Source organism: Aquila chrysaetos, chromosome 13, assembly GCF_900496995.4.
Source record: "Aquila chrysaetos chrysaetos chromosome 13, bAquChr1.4, whole genome shotgun sequence".
In the NCBI taxonomy this organism is placed as follows: Eukaryota; Metazoa; Chordata; class Aves; order Accipitriformes; family Accipitridae; genus Aquila; species Aquila chrysaetos.
The window spans coordinates 17,252,745-17,269,480 of record NC_044016.1 but is presented as its reverse complement, the minus strand read 5'-3'; the positions used below and the strand labels follow the sequence as shown (position 1 = coordinate 17,269,480).

Here is a 16,736-nt window from a genome sequence, read left to right as displayed (position 1 = left end):
ACCTTTGTCTATAGCTACACCTGGTCCAAAGTTATACCTTTGTCTAAATACTGGTTGGTTGTTGTTGTGGGTTTTTTAGTTTGTTTGTTTTCTAGAATAGACTATTTTGGAAGGGACCTACAATGATCATCTAGTCCAACTGCCTGACCAATTCAGGGCTGACCAAAAGTTAAAGCATGTTAAGGGCACTGTCCAAATGCCTCTTAAATACTGACAAGCTTGGGGCATCAACCACCTCCCTAGGAAGCCTGTTCCAGTGTTTGATCACCCTCTCAGTAAAGAAATGCTTCCTAATGTCCAGTCTCAACCTCCCTTGGCACACCTTTGAACCATCCCCACCCATCCTATCACTGGATCCCAGGGAGAAGAGCTCAGCACCTCCCTTTCCACTTCCCCTCTTCAGGAAGCTGTAGAGAGCAATGAGGTCACCCCTCAGCCTCCTTTTCTCCAAACTAGACAAGCCTGAAGTCCTTAGCCGCTACTCATAGGACAAAGCTTTCACCAGCTTTGTTGCCCTCCTCTGGACGTATTCAAGGACTTTAACGTGTTCCTACAACAGATTTCCCCCACAACAGATTTCTATGGTCATATGCCCTTTCTACCTGATGAGAGGGGAAAAAGATGCAAAAGCAGCAGTAATTCTTTTAAAAGCGCTACCTGTTGGCACTACATTACAGCCCAGGGATCACACACAAGCTTGGTATCACCACCACCAGTGGTTGTGCTACTACCAACACGCTGCAAGCTTCAGCTCTGCAGGCTCCACGCACACAGAGATTGATTTTACCTCCTTCTCCTCCCTCACTACATGATACACTCCTTTGCTGCTGCTCCTCACCAAGGAGGCTCAAATCTATCTTCTTTCTGTGCACTCCCATACAACAACCAAAGTACATGAATACACAGCTTACTCCTATATACTTAATTCCTGCACATATAGGATAGATATGCTTGCAAAGCCTTTTGAGTAGCAATTTTCTACATGCATTTATTTGAGCCCCAGGCTCAGCTCCTGCATAGAGGCATTTAACTACCTATGCTGCCTCAAATGTTGAAGTACAATCACTTTCCATTAGAGCTAAATACATGGTTCAACTCCAAAATCAGTAAAAAGATTATAAAATAAAATACACATGCCAAGCTAAATGAGTAGGAAACAAGGATCGGAAGCACTGGATTCATCTACGTTTAAGGGATTTGCAAATGGTACTGTATCAGTAGGCCTACCTAGTAAGATTTTGTAACAGAGAGGTAGCTTTGTACATTGACATTCTTCTCCTGATTTGGCTTCCATCACTGTCCCAAATCAAAGACCAGAATTTTTGCCAACATAGCTGTATCTGTAACACCACCATAACTCCTGCTATACACAAACCATGAGGGTTTCTGACAGCACAGTAATGACAGCTAAGATCAAGACTACTTTTCCATTCCAATTACAAACCCAGCTACGTTTGCAAAGTGTTTCCCTTTAAAGCATTCCTTATACCAGTACTATAGTGTTTTTATAAAAGAAAAGCACATACTGAGCATTTGGAAAATACACAGTGATTAATGAAACCACAGAACTAAAATATCCTTCAGAAGAGAGGCATCAGGTGGATACTATCACACACTATTGAACGACTAAAGTACGTCATCCAGCTGCCGCAGAGTGCCACTGTTGCCTCCTGAGCCCCTCCAGGACACTAAAGGAATGTGCATAAACTAGCAAGGCAGAAGAGAAGAAATTCTGTTAGGTATGTCATCCGTGATGTCAGCATATTCTTAAATCAATAACTGTTAACTTGCTGTCCTCTTTAACCCAGAATAACTTGAAAAAAGACAGGGTACCATGCTTTAAAGATGACAAGCTCACTGTTGGCAGGAAGCTTGGAGGTAGTAGGCTTTAAAAACACTTCAACATCAACTTGTTTCTAAGAGTGAAAATTACAATACTTCCACAAAACTGCTATCTATTTTACAAGTAAGCTGTACTCCAGTAACTTTCTCACTAAATTAAATCAGTTTTTTACTTCCTTGAGCAACAGCTCACAGTAGATCTACAAATTACCTAGGTAACAGAGTTTTGAAAACCTTACTAGCACCTACTCCTATGTTTGCCTTTGGCAGAAAAAAGCTTTTGACTCATTTTTGTGTTCAGTTAATCCACAGTAACATTCTTCATAGAAAGACTGCTGGAAAAACTCAACTTGCTGGAAACAGTAACTATAATTACTGACCCTCTTCAAGTCAGCCAAAATTAAATTGCAAAGTAGATTTTTTGGCATTAGAGCTATAACTTAATGGTACAAAGAAAAGCAAGTCTGTGAGTAACAGAAGAAACGAAGCCCAACATTTGTGAGAACTCAGAAAATGATATACAAGCAGTGAGTTTGCAGGAAAAAATTGAGAACAGACCCTGAATAAGACTAGCCTCCTTCTAGATTTGTACTGCATAACAAAAAGGGCAAAACTATTTCTTTGCACAACTTTGCTGTATCAAACTTTTGTCAAACAAAGCATTAATATTAGAAAAGAGGAATATAATCATATCAAATTTAATAGTAATGAACAAATTGTAAACCACAGCTGTATGGCATTTTATCTCCTTACATAACAATATTCTCTTTTCTCCACAATTTTCAGGTTTGTTTTACTTGCTGCTCTCTGGGATTATGAGAAAAGAAAAAAAAAAAAAAATCTTAGTGCCTCTATATTTCTCAGGAAAACAGAAAACACCATTGCAGGTGTCCCATTAAAAAACTTGTGTGAAATTATACCATGCCTCTGTCAATGAAACTGGCAAATCAAGATTCTTTTCAGTTACTACAGGCTTTAAAGCAAGTACGGGGATGACATATTCCTCAACTATGCATAGATATACTATTAGTATGCCATGTTAACTTTACTAGTATTGAGATGATTGGTTTATCACAGTACAAAATTGATTCATCTCTCATATTTGAGTTTAAAAAAACATGACAGAATTCATGTAGATCTTTCGTAGTCTTTGTTTCTACTGCTACACAGTCAAAATAAGGGAATTATTTGCATTACAGAAACAAAACATGATTTCATAACATAACTTTTGAGCCTATAAGCAAGAACTTACAGACTAAGAACAAAGTCATTTATATTTTAAGAACCATTTACAAAATAGGTATAACTGCAAATCTTCACCTTATCTGTTGTCATCTTTGATGCTCAGGAAGAGTATTTTCTACCCAAATAAACCAACTATATTGCTGAAAACAGAGCTGTAAAGTTCCTCTGGAGCTCACTACCAACAAGGATTTCCAAATATCACTTAAATATAGATAGCCTCAAAACGACAACTGGTGATATATTACTATGCTAATTTTTTCCGTTCTTAAAATTCTGATCAATACTAGTTGCAAAAAAAGCCAAACAGCACTCACCAAAAAAAATACAACATTGATCAATAAATGTGGGGAAGGGATGAACCAAACAACACACAAAAGCAGGGAGATTTCAAATTTTCAGACCACTTAAGAGTTAGCCCCTAGAAGCTGGCTTCCAGACCTAGTCCTGGAAACAAGTATAAGTTTAATCAACAAAAACTCAGTTTTGCCTGAATTATATACATTTCTATGGTCTACAGTAGAACAAAATGTTTTTCCAAAGCCACGTGCCATACGGAATCGAAGTCCAAACCTTAATCTAAAATACAAGATGACTACTACTTTTTCAGACACAAATTACTCTACTGGTCTGGACCTTAAGGCCCCTAACCTCATTTATTCTGTTCACAACTGTTAGACAAATATCAAAATAGAAAACTTGTTCAATGCAGTGGTCATCAGTCATCCACTCATCCCCATAAGCAACCCTAAACTATAGATAAGTGTAATTACTTGATAGTTTTGAATTTTAGTTACATTCCTTCTGACAAAAACACTGAAAATCCTTTAACAGATGCTTCGCTCCCAAAGGAGAACAAAACCATGCCTTATGCATATAAGGACTAACAGTTCTACCAACAAAAATGCTAAATCCTCTAACAGATGCTTCAGACCCCAAGGAATTTGAGAGAACAAAACCATATCATCTGCACATGAGAATTGACACTGGTCAACCCAGGCTCTTGAGGCAAAGCAGTTTTCTCACTTCTTATAGCACAACTGTTTCAGCATATATATAAAAATTAAACCTTCTGCCAGATTCCTAGATTTTCTCGTTTTAGTTCCAGTAAAGGGAAATGATAGATCAGCAGGTCAATCTGAAAGAGTCCTTGTATTTAATCAACTAAATTTTGCTAGGATACAATTCAATGGGCAATAAAAATACCTCTATAATATAGACTACCATGTGGATTTACTGAACTTGCAAACATTTTAATTAAGATATGAAAGCACCATAGAAGACCATAAGAGAAGTTATTCTGGAATTGTCATACTGAAGGACTAATTGCTAAGTTATCTTTACAAGAACAAAAAAGAATTTTCATCCTCAAAGTGAGTAAGTGAATAGGAATTAGAAAATCAGTAATTCTACAATTTTACCAGCGCACAATACGTTAAGCAAATTTTCTCCAAAAGTCCATTTTAAACATTCTCTTCTCAAGATAACTAAGTCATCAAAAGAAACCAACAATCACAATGTCATAATCCAAGATGGGACAGAATTTTGTTAATTGCCAAACCAGGCTATAAGCTAATAATGTCAGCAAATACTAACAGACAGACGATGCACTCCTGAAATACAGTAATGGGATGTAACATAAGAATAGCCCAGACCATCAAAAGGTAGACCTAGTAAAAAACCTGTCTGGCCAACACATGCTGCTTAGCAAAGAATACAAGACCAGGTGAACTACTTATTAACACATCCCTGATATCTTCTCCCAGAGTCAGTACTTTGCAGTTCAGGGCCTTAAACCCACAGGTAGTACCTTTGCATTCTCTAAGATTATATTAAGAGAAATTTTAATCTCATAATTTTAATCTCAATTATTACATATGATTTGTCTTACATCTGGAAGAACCAGAGGTCCTGTTGTCAAATTTCTTGCTTCCATAAATAAGGTGTCCAGATCATAAGGACAATAATTATGAGTAACTTCTTCAGTAGATAAGCCACATACGTTTTTGAAGATAAAGCTGGTCTGATACTGAAACTTTAAATCCAATTTATATCCAAATCTACCCAGCATTGTGACAATTTGCATTAAGGCCTTGACTTACTATTAATAAATAAACAAATAAATAAAAATAGCGCAAAATAAAAGCAAATCGTGTTTGTTGCCAAATTTTAAAAGAATGTCAATGGTCCAAATGAGTTAAGCCACTGGCTAGAACTTGCAGAAATACCCAGCGAGATCTTGGCAGCAGAAACTTTACTCATTGGACTCAAGAGGCTTTTCTTACATTAAGAGTGTGGCTGGATGAGAGAGACTTAAGAGAGAACAAGTCACTGCAGTCTGTAGGGACAACACAACACCATCACCCCTCTACATCTCCTCACCCCATCACACACCATAGCCCACTCTCTTAGGCCAATGCCGACTTTCAGAGTTGGTCTCCCTAGCAAGCTGGCCTCCCTCAACAAGCCATTAGCAACTAACCTAGAAGAGAAAAGAAAGGAGAACATCATGGATTAAACAAACTGGTTCAATTAAAAAACATTGAGAAACTGTGCCAGAGAATCTGGGGACACCCAAGTGCATAATAACGTAGGTACAATTTAGGATAGGTCAGACAGAAGCTTTATTAACTACAGTGATAGTGAAAGAACATTGACAGCATCTCTCCTGGTTCTCTGCCAAGCAATCACAGAGACCCAAACTATATACTATTTCATAAAAAGGAAAAAGGTGAGGAAAAAACAATCCTTTCTATGTTAACAAAGCCAGGTACCCATCCCTGGAAGAGATGGATTCCTTATAGTCCCTTGCTAAACAGCCACAATCCTAAGGAGGACTCAAGCAGTAAATAATATGACAATATGGAGACATGGCTCTTGGTGGAGCCTATAGGAGTGGCACACCCACTAGGCATTATGCTAGCTCAGCAGTGGGGAGTTGGAAACAATCACAGACTGCTAGCTTTTAGTTGAAAGGAATGTTCTTTTAGTAAAGATAACCTCTTAGCCAGACCTCCCAATCTAAGCATTAATAATTTTACTACCACAACCATTTGGCAGCTTAAAAATGCACAGTTATTTTCCTCTTCCAAGCCATGAGTAAGACCAATGAATGAGAAATGAGATCTACTAAATCTAAAATACAGCAAGACACAAGTGAATAGAAATTTTAACTTATTGAGCAAATTTTAAATAAAAAATGTGTTTTGATAAAGTTGCTGGTTTAACTATTCATCCAGCACATCTGAAGTAATAAACTACAAACCAATTTTAAAATGCTATTTGTATATTTAATTGAATTCCACTTTCTATCCAAGTGAGGTTTAACATATGTTTAAAAAAAAGTACGTAATTCACCATTCCCCAACAGAAACATGAAAATTAAAGATCTAAGGAAACAAAGCATCAATTAAGCAATATAAGTGTTTAACCAAATCTATCACACAAAGATTCCAGTCCACTGAGGATTAAAGATAATTTGCAGCCTAGAATTAATTCACTTTATCCATATGCTACTTCAAAAGAATAAGAGACCTCTTATTGCACTAGTGGAATGACTAAAATACTTCCTTCTTCACAGAGGCCAAATGTAAAAGCTCTCCAACAACAAAGTTTAGTAATGGGTACTTTTTCCATAAGCAAGTCAGTCAGTAAATGAGACTCTGCTGCGCAGGCCTTACTACAAAACCAAAACCTAAGGTACAGAGGGAGAGTATATAGTTGGATATAAAAGCAGATGTACCTAAGCAGACAGAATTCAAGGTATCAGAAGTTAGAGCCATCTTGGAGATGGAAGTCTGGTGTTCAAGTTCTTTTCAAGAAACAGGGTACTTGCAGGTCTGCCCTATTAAACACGTTCATCCTTATCTAGCCAAGTGCCATGAACAAAATTAAGTCAAAGTGGCATAAGCAATTACTACAACCTAAGTTCTTATTATTAAAGGCCAAACATTCTAAGAGATTATCTTGATGAGTTTTTGTCACAGTCTTGATCAAACCTAATTCATTCAACTGCAGTCCTTGAGTCTCTACTAGCCTAACAGAAATATGTAAAAGGTGCTAAATCCCAGACCTTTTTATCCCAGAATCACAATTCTTAGTCCTTATGATTGACATTTGGGCCTTGAGCAATGAGGCCCAAAAGATTTCATCTGGGGGCCAGGCTGACTGTTGAATTACTATCAGAATTCATTCTGCTAAAAAGGAACAAAAATGTTATCAGATTTAGTATTGCAAAAAACTATTTTCAATTGTTTCTACTGTACTTAAATTTTTAAACAATCTTTCAAATTTCACCTCTGTAAATATACTCCAATCAGAAAGCACTTCCAAACACTGTAAAAGCTTCTGCCTGTAAGAAACTGGTGTTTGCCGTAAGTATTGTAATAAAACAATATTCTAAGAATGCTCCATGCATCTTCAACAATGAGAATATTTATTATAAAAACCCTGAGTTTACAAAGAGACATTATGCACTGCACTGAAATTGTTCTTATTCTGTTGCAGCAAAAAGAAAAGCAAATTCCTGCCCTCTTTGATTCTTTAATTACTGTAGAAACCCAGACTTTCACAAGAAAGGACTACTGGTTTAAATACTTCAGCTGACAACACAGTACATAATCAAGTAGTATCCAGCTAGCCAGGAACACACCATATATGGCCCTATAAAGAAAATACTTCAGAGTCCTCAAGAAGTATTACTTATCTGGGCAGCCTCCATCTCCCCCTCCTTCTCATCCCAATCTTTCAAAGACAGGCTTTAAATGTTTTGCAGCTGTCCAACATTAAGGCTGAAGAATTCAACAACCATGGCCATGTAAAAGCACAGGGTGAAAATCAACTACCACATTATCCAGGAATTCAGGACCAGTTACAGATCCAGAAGAGGTTCCTGACTGCCAACTTCTTTAACAAAATCTGTATAAGGTCCCAAGAGCAGATAAACCTGTAAAATTATTCTTCCTTCCTCACAGATAATTTGTCAAAGGAGTTTCTAGCATATAAACTAGTGCAGACTATGCAAAACTACATTGAGTTTTAGCCAGCCTCTCTCACGACCAAAAATACCAACCACCACCACTGCACACATTTTCTTACTGAGATTTTCAGGTCTGCATAATCTTATAACCATGAAGTTTGTAAGCCATTTCATATTTCCTGAAACTAAACTGCACATTAGATGATTCACCGATTAGTGTATTCATGAAGCTTTAAAAAGCAATCAAAATTTCATTTTTGTTGAAAAATTTAACAGAGATGTCCAGCTGTATGCTTGGAGAGAGCATGTGGGCTTTTCTCCTTTATTTAACTTAACTAACAGCTACGTTAGCTGGTGAAAAATATTCAGTGTGTCAGAGTTAATTTATAGAGCTGACAAAGTATAAGGGCTCCAGAAGGTATAGCATACATTTACTAAATTTTAAATACAATATTTTAACTAGATATAGCTCAAAGATTAAAATAAGTGGTCCAACAACCAAACCACACAAACACATATCATTTCAGGGCACTTCTTATTTAATGGAGCAATTGCATGTTTGTTTCAAACTGATGCATAGGTTAACAGCATCAGAAAAGTTGATAATCCTTCTGACCTCAAACCCCATAAATCAAAATGCATTTTTTAAACTAGGTAGACATCTTTAGAAGACAGCAGGCATCTCAATACAGTGCAGGCCATGATCAGATGGAGGGGAGGCACTGCTTATTGCTCAACACAACCAAACCTTGTGGCCTTAATGACACCTCTGGGAATAAATACCACAACATAATACTAAGTTCTAATTTCCCCTTAAGGTTGAAGAAACTACCAAGCATAGCTCTTGGGGAAACGAGAGGCAAGGAAATCAGCCTAAAATAGACAGCTACTCAAGAATTACTTAACTAGCTAGCCTATTCCAATATCTTGGAATAGGAATCAATATTTTAGGAGTTTATGGTGAAGCCTTTACATCAAAAGTTCGTTCTTTCATTCTACAGTCATGAATGTACATTTTAGTGAAGAAAAAGTTATCCTGTGTAGATTTTATGTTTGTTTTCACTATTTGTAGCAGTAATGAAACATCACCACTTTAAATCTTAAGAACAGATAAACCTACTGTATTAAAGTTACATGGAGTTATCTGAATCCCATGAAGTACCTACCAAAAATTGAGCTATTTAGCAACAGGCTATCACGGGACAACATGGTTTACAACTATTAACAGCAATCATCACTATCCTTTGATTAGCCTAAAGTACATCTCTTACTTAACTTTAAACATAATGAATGAGACCAGGAAAATGCATGTTATACCATCTTGGGTTATTAGTCCATCAGGGAAACACATGAATTGCCACATTAAATTCAACAAACAGTCATCTCTCTAGAACCTTGCTGCAGAATGACAGGTTTCACATGTTTCAAAGAAGATAAAAAAAACCCTTTCTTAATAGAAGACTGTTGATTTCTAATCCCTCCCACCTGCTCTCTCTTTCTTAGATGTATCTGCCATCATTAAAAGAGGAAGAGAAGAGAAATTCTAGATATTCCTCCAAGAACTAACCCAGCCATTTTTCCAATGCTCTCATACATATGAAGTCATGTCAAGCTATTGCATGTTACCCAGCTGTCTGAATTCACTAGTTGGTTGTACTGTTAATGCAATTCTGAAACCAGAGTAGATGCAAGACATTTAGATCAACTGGAAAATCAGAACAGATTTCAGCAGTTCAGTCCATCAGGTCTCAAAATTGGTTTGTTTTCTCTTTTTTGTAGTTTGCTTTGGAATGACAAAGAATACACCGTAAAAGTATAGCCAATTCACTCTGCCATAGTTATTATTGTACAAAACCCACAAAAAGACAGAATTAAATCTGTTCTGACAGAGACCCTATTGCTAAGGCTATTGCTTTGATACCAGGTCCACTTGAATATCTTCGTTTACAGAGTGACAACTGAGTGAATTAGGAGGTTCTTAACTTGGAAACTTGCCTTCTTTCAATACCTCACTATAGCAACCTCATCAGCTGGGGATATTCAAGGTAACAGGGGTTATGTTGAGGCTGAGGGCTGCATGACATCTTCAGCAGGAAGCTTTTAATGGCAGAAACCTGCATAACACAAGATCTTGAGATGTGTGAACCACACCTCAAGGTTTCTATGGATGTAACAGTTTAACTACAAAATTGCCCTAATGTCATCTGTGTGCACAGTGGCACATGACAGATTTGAACTCAGAAGAAAAGTTATGAGATCTAAGTGAGTAAGGCAAACAGCATTTGGCAGCTATGATGTACTCCATGGTCATTACCTAGTGACACAACCCCAACTTCCCTTCCTGAAATGGACTTATGAAAGGACATTCCATCCTCCTCAATAATTTGTTGGACTCAAAACTTCTGGCACCCATAAATTACAATCTCCATGTTGCACAAATACACTCTGTGAGGTGGAATGGGACTAAATACTTTTAAAGTATTTTACTTTGTAAGAGTACTGTATCTTGGAGTAACATCCATAAACTGAAGTTAACCAGGTTTACATGAAAGGAAATTAGGAATTACACCCTCATTGTAGAAATTGACAAAATTATTAAAGTGAAACTACTCTAAAGCTACATTTTAAATGATAATACACTTAAAACGTAGTAAAATATTTACTGTGGTACTTGCAACCACAGAAGGATCCTTTTTCCATTCACCCAGAAGGAAAAAAAAAAAAAAAAAAAGCTATTGCTCATCTCTAAGGGAATTTTAAGTTTAAAAAATAATTACACAAAAGATGCTAAGATAAAGAAAAACTCAAGAAAACAGAACACTCAAATGTATTTGAAGTATTTAGTCATGAAAATGCAGTTTAGTTTTCTGCACAATGTTTTAAAGCCAGGAAAAAACCTCTCAAAATTTTCACTCTCATCTTGATATCCAATGCACATACTTAGTTCACCTGTATTCTGAAGGAGGCAGATCAATTTAAAATTATATGCAGTCAACTTCCGTGCAAATTTATGGAACTTATTTATTTTTAAGTAAGGTTATATAAATGCAAGCTTCAGTAGTACTTTCCATTCATATCGTCTCCCTGCAAATAGTACACTTGGGCCACATCTATCCCCAAAATATTTTCTTGTTATAGGAATATACTACACCAACAAAAGCGTTCTTGAAGTTCTTGCAATTTATGTGAAAAAAGCCATACCTCTACCAAACTCACAAACCATACTGTAATTAGCTTCAGTGGAAAAGCGCTATATTTGTCATAAGAGGGTTTGTGTGGCATGGTCAGGGATCACACCTCAAATGATGGGATATGGTACCCCATATGATGATTAGCCTAAAATTTATAGCTTATGATCATAGAAACATTGCAGAAAACTTCAACAAGCTTTAGAGGAGACAGGAGAGAAGGAAAAAAAAAAAAAGATGCATTCTGTAAGTATTCAGGGAATGGAAGCGTAACTATTGTACATGCTGTGTTCATAAGAATAAATGATCAGATGACACACAAACCCAATGAAACAAACATATCGGAGACAGAAATGTATTCCACGGGATTAAGCTATTGTGATTCAGTGCAAGTATTGAATTACAAATTTAACAGCAGCAGAAATAACACGATTTACTGCTTCTACAATTCCAAGAAACCATTCATAACTTTGAGTTAGATGCATATAAAGACGAGTTCCAAACTTTTATGAGTGCTCATGAGGGAAACAGCCTGATGTTTAACGTACCACCCTCCACAGAGGAGTTAACAGTAGGTTGTGTGCCCTGAAGACTCCTTAACGGCAATCTTGCAAGGGTGATTTCCATACGGACAAACGTGCGCGCAAACTCAACCACAGGAGACCGCCGACCAAACCCCTGCCCCGCAGCAGCTTCAAAATTACCCTGCAAGCTCCAGAGGAGCAGCAGCCCGGCGCTGCCGTCCCGCCAGCTGCCCAACACGGGGCACCCCCGTCCGACCGCCTCGGGGTGCTGGCACCGGATTCGGGCTGGGGCAGGTTTAACCCCCTGCCCCCCGGGCTTCGCTGCAGACCCCGGCCCCGCCTCTCTCGGGAGGGTGTCCGGGACAGAGCGGAGCTGCGTGTCCGTCCCCCCGCCCGGGGCGGCCTTCTCCTCCGCGGGCACCCCGCCGCGCCCCGGCCCGGCCGAGCCCCGCGGCGGCAGTCTGCAGCCGAGCCCTCCCCCTACCTCTCGCCCGGCCCCGTCCCTTCCCCCGGCTCCCTCGGGCGCTGGCTGCCCGCGGCCTGGAGACGGCGGCAGCTCCCCGCCTCCTTCACGGAGCCGCGGCCTCGGCGGGCAGCAGCGGGGCCGGGGCAGGGGCCGCGGCGGGGAGCGGCCGCCTCTGGCCGCCGGGGGGCGAGCGGCGCAGGTCCCGTCCGCCGAGGCCGAGCCCGAGCCCCGACCGGGAAGCACCTACCGCTACACCGCGGTGGGGACAGCGACGCCTCAGCGCCGTCCCGGCGGCCCCAACGGCCGCAGCATCCTCCGCCGCCCCGCCCGGGCCCGCCGCCTGCCACTCGGCGCGCACGAAGCGAGGCGGTAAAGCCCCCTCCCCGGCTCCCCTCCGCCGAATGGAAAATAGTTCCCCGGGCCCTGGAGCGGAGAGAGCGGGAGCGACACCTTGCTAGCCAATGAGAGCAGGCCTGGCCCTCCGCGGCGCCAATGGGAGCGGCAGGCTGGCTGAGGCGGGGCATCGTCCAGCCTACCGGGCTGCAGCGTTCGGACTGACCCGCTACGGCTGTCTCCGGCGGTATCCTCATTGACGACCATCTTGGAGTCGGGCACCATGCCCAATCTGGGAAGGGGCTCGCCGGCGGCCATTTTGGGTTCGGGCGAGGGGCGCGGGAGGGCCGCGCTCACGTGGCGGGGGCCGACGGGAGGAAGCGGTGGGTCGGTGCGGTTGGGCTCCGCGGTGGCGGGAGTGAACGGCCGCGGTTCTCTGGCAGCACGCAGAAGCTGAAGCCGGGTCGAAAGTCACCCACGACCCTCGGCGTCAGAATAGGAACGGCGGTGGCCGCCGCCCGGCGCTTCTTCCCGGAGCGGAGGCCGAGCGGCTCCCCGCGGGGGCCGGTTAAGACGTGCCCGGCCTCCCTGGCGTTGCGGGACAGCCCATGCGCACCCCGGCGGGGACAGCCCCAGGGAGGCACCGCCTCGCTCGGCCTCCGAAATCCCACCGAGCCGAGGCCCGGGACGGGGCTCGGCCGGTCCCCTGCGAGCAGGCTGGGGGAGCCCGGCTGCCTGGGCCCGGCGGCGGTGCGGGCCCCGGCTCTGTTTCGCGCTGCTAGCCCTTAAAACCTTTGAAGAAGTGTTCAGAGCAGCTCCGCAGCGCGGTTTGAGTGCATACTTTTAAAGAGATGGCTACATGGCTGACATACCTGCTGAGGCAGCTGCTCGTTCAGGAACGCCCCCCGCTGCCCTAGCATTGTATGCGAAGAAGTCAAAAGGTTCCTTGTAAGCAGAAGGGACTACTAAACGCTTACAAATTGAGAATCTTGAAGACACGTGGGTATTGTTGGAAGGGAGTAATAACCCTGTTCAAAACAGTTTCTTCTCCCTTCCCTTCCTCTGTATAATGGGGAGCAAACTCATTGCTTGGCTAAAGTACAGATGTAGTACATTTGATCACATCAGACAAAGGAATCACTCATTGCTACACCAGCGCAAAAAGACAACTTGGTATTCCAAGTAACAGAGCGCATCTCATCTTTCTGCATCTACCAGGCAAACTGGGACACTACAGTACAGAGAGTAGACAGTTAGATGGGGAAAAAATGGTTAGATCATAAGGCTCAGAGGGTAGGGGTCAGTGGGTTGTACTCTGCTGGAAGCCAGTAGCAAGGAGAGTATCGCACTGTTTGACATCTTTCTCAGTGACTTTTGAGGAGGATGCAGGTGATGCCAGAGCGGGACAGTGGAAATGCTGGAGGACAGAGCTGCCATTTAAAGGGATCTGGACTGGCTGGAGGAATGGCCTGACAAGAAGTCTATGAAATTCAACAAGGACAAATGGAAGGAAGTTCAACAAGTCCAGCACCTGGGAAGGAAGAGCCCTCTGCAACAGTACAGGCTGGGGACTGGTGGGCTGGGGAGCAGCTTTGCAGGAAAGGATGTGGGGTCTTGGTGGACAGCAGGTTGGCCACAAGCCAGCTGTGTGTCCTGGCAGCAAAGGAGGCCAAGAGCATCCTGGGTTGTACCACCAGGAGCACAGCCAGGGAAAGTGATTATCTGTTTCTGCTGAGCCACGTGTAGAATAGTGCGTCCAGTTTTGGGTCCTTGAATGTAAGGAAAACCTCAACAAACTAGCAAGTTCAGCAGAGGCCACCAAGTTGTCCAGGGGAAGCTGCAGCACTTGCCCTGTGAGGACAGGATGAGGTAACAGGCCTCATGAAGCTTGGAGAAGAGGCAGCTTCAGAATACTTCTGCATACAGAACACAGCCTAGCATATACATTACCAGCAAAACCCCCAAAGATGAAATAATACACTGTATAAGTAATTCTGCACCTTGGAAGGGGATGAAAAATATAATGAAACATACATAATTGATGTTAGTTGCATTCAAATGATACTGATGAGGCCAATGTGTGAATTTACATTTCTAGAACAGAGTAGCACTCGTGAAGGATTCGTGTGCACCCAGCACAGATGCAGCTAAATTGCCACTTGGCAGTCCTACATAAACAGTGCAAGAAAGAATGAGCTAACAAGTAGTAACAACAGGCAAAATAAATAGAGCCAGCATAGCCAGGATCTAGTTAGTCTAACAGTTCAACAAGGGGAAATGCAAAGTCCTGCACCTGGGGAGCAACAGCCCCAGGCACCTGTACGTGCTGGGGGCTGACTGGTCAGAAAGCAGTTTTGCAGAGAAGGACCTGAGGGTCCTGGTGGACACGAAGTTGAACGTGAGCCAGCAATGTGCCTTTGCCGCAGAGAAGGATGGTAGTATCCTGGGCTGCATTAGGAGGAATGTTGCCAGCAGGTCAAGTGAGGTGATCCTCCCCCTCTGCTCTGCACTGGTGAGGCCACATCTGGAGTACTGTGTCCAGTTCTGGGCTCCCCAGTACAAGAGAGACACGGAGCTACTGGAGACAGTCCAACAGAGGGCCACTAAAATGATTAGGGGATTGGAGCATCTCTCCTATGGAGAGAGGCTGGAAGAGCTGGGACTGTTTAGTCTGGAGAAGAGAAGGCTCAGGGGATCTCATCAATTTATATAAATATCTGGAGGATGTAAAGAGGTCAGAGCCAGGATCTTTACAGTGGTGCCCAGTGACAGGACCAGAGGCAATGGGGACAAACTGAAACACAGGATGTTCTGCCTGAACATCAGGAAACACTTTTTTCACAGTGAGGGTGACCAAGCCCTGGAACAGGTTGCCTGGGGAGATTGTGGAGTCTCTATCCCCGGAGATATTCAAAAGCCATCTGGACATGGTCCTGGGCAGCCAGCTCTAGCTGATCCTGCATGATTGGGGCAGGTTGGATGAGATGACCCACAGAGGTCCCTTCCAACCTTTACCATTCTGTGATTCTGTTACATTTAATATCACCACATCACCTGAGAGCTTTTGCCTCAAAAGCATCACTTACCTTTGTGCTGGTTTTGGCTGGGATAGAGTTAATTTTCTTCATAGTAGCTAGTATGGGGCTATGTTTTGGATTTGTGCTGGAAACATCAGAGATGTTTTCGTTACTGCTGAGCAGCGCTTACACAGAGTCAAGGCCTTTTCTGCTTCTCTCACCACCCCACCAGCAAGTAGGCTGGGGGTGCACAAGGAGTTGGGAGGGGACACAGCTGGGACAGCTGACCCCAACTGACCAAAGGGATATTCCAGACCATATGATGTCATGCTCAGCATATAAACCTGGAGGAAGGAGAAGGAGGTGGATGTTTGGAGTGATGGCATTTGTCTTCCCAAGTGACTGTTAGGCATGATGGAGCCCTGCTTTCCTGGAGATGGCTGAACACCTGCCTGCCGATGGGAGGTAGTGAATGAATTCCTTGTTTTGCTTTGCCTGTGTGCACAGCTTTTGCTTTACTTTTTAAACTGTCTTTACTTCAACCCATGAGTTTTCTCACTACTACCTTTCTGATTCTCTCCCCCATCCCACCAGAAGGGAGTGAGTGAGCAGCTGGGTGGTGCTTAGTTTCTGGCTGGGGTTAAACCATGACAATCTTTTCTGCAGTTACCCAGTACTTGTATAAAAGTTCCATCAATCAGTTTTAACTTCAACTTGTAGGGTGTTTCCCTTTTTAATTACTTCCGTAGCAAACTAGCATTCATTTTCTTTTCTAGTATGTAGTAAATATTTTTATGCTAGATACTTAGAAACCTCTCAGAAGTATAAGTTTTAGTACCATAAACGCCCAGATTTGCTATATCTCCTCTTATTCATAGAACAAATCCTCCTGATGTTACCATTTTTGTCAGGATTAAGGTTCAGCAAGAGTCTTCATCTAATGAAAACACCTGCCATTCTGGTGTGCTACTCAGGCAAAGAACTAGTAACTGAATAGAGGGAAATAATCAACTGCTTTTTTCTCACCGTTGTATGTTTCCTCTTGGGGATCTGATGATAGGATGGAGGAAAAGAAAGAAAATAGTCTGCTACTTGCTATAAACAAGAAGAAAATTTCCTAATACCAGAAGAGCTAGGCTGTAGCCA

At 42.2% G+C, this 16,736-nt stretch overlaps 1 protein-coding gene across 4 annotated transcripts in view; it reads right to left on the bottom strand.

Annotated features, from left to right (window-relative positions):
- SOCS5 (suppressor of cytokine signaling 5) overlaps window positions 1-13,853 on the bottom strand; it is a 34,179-nt gene extending 20,326 nt beyond the window's left edge. Inside the window, exon 1 of one of the 4 annotated variants that reach the window (XM_030035472.2) lies at window positions 12,800-13,853. The gene's annotated coding sequence lies outside the window, so the exon portion shown is untranslated. The other 3 variants (XM_030035475.2, XM_030035471.2, XM_030035473.2) reach the window with 3 other exon arrangements.
- Between the last annotated feature and the right edge of the window lie 2,883 nt (window positions 13,854-16,736).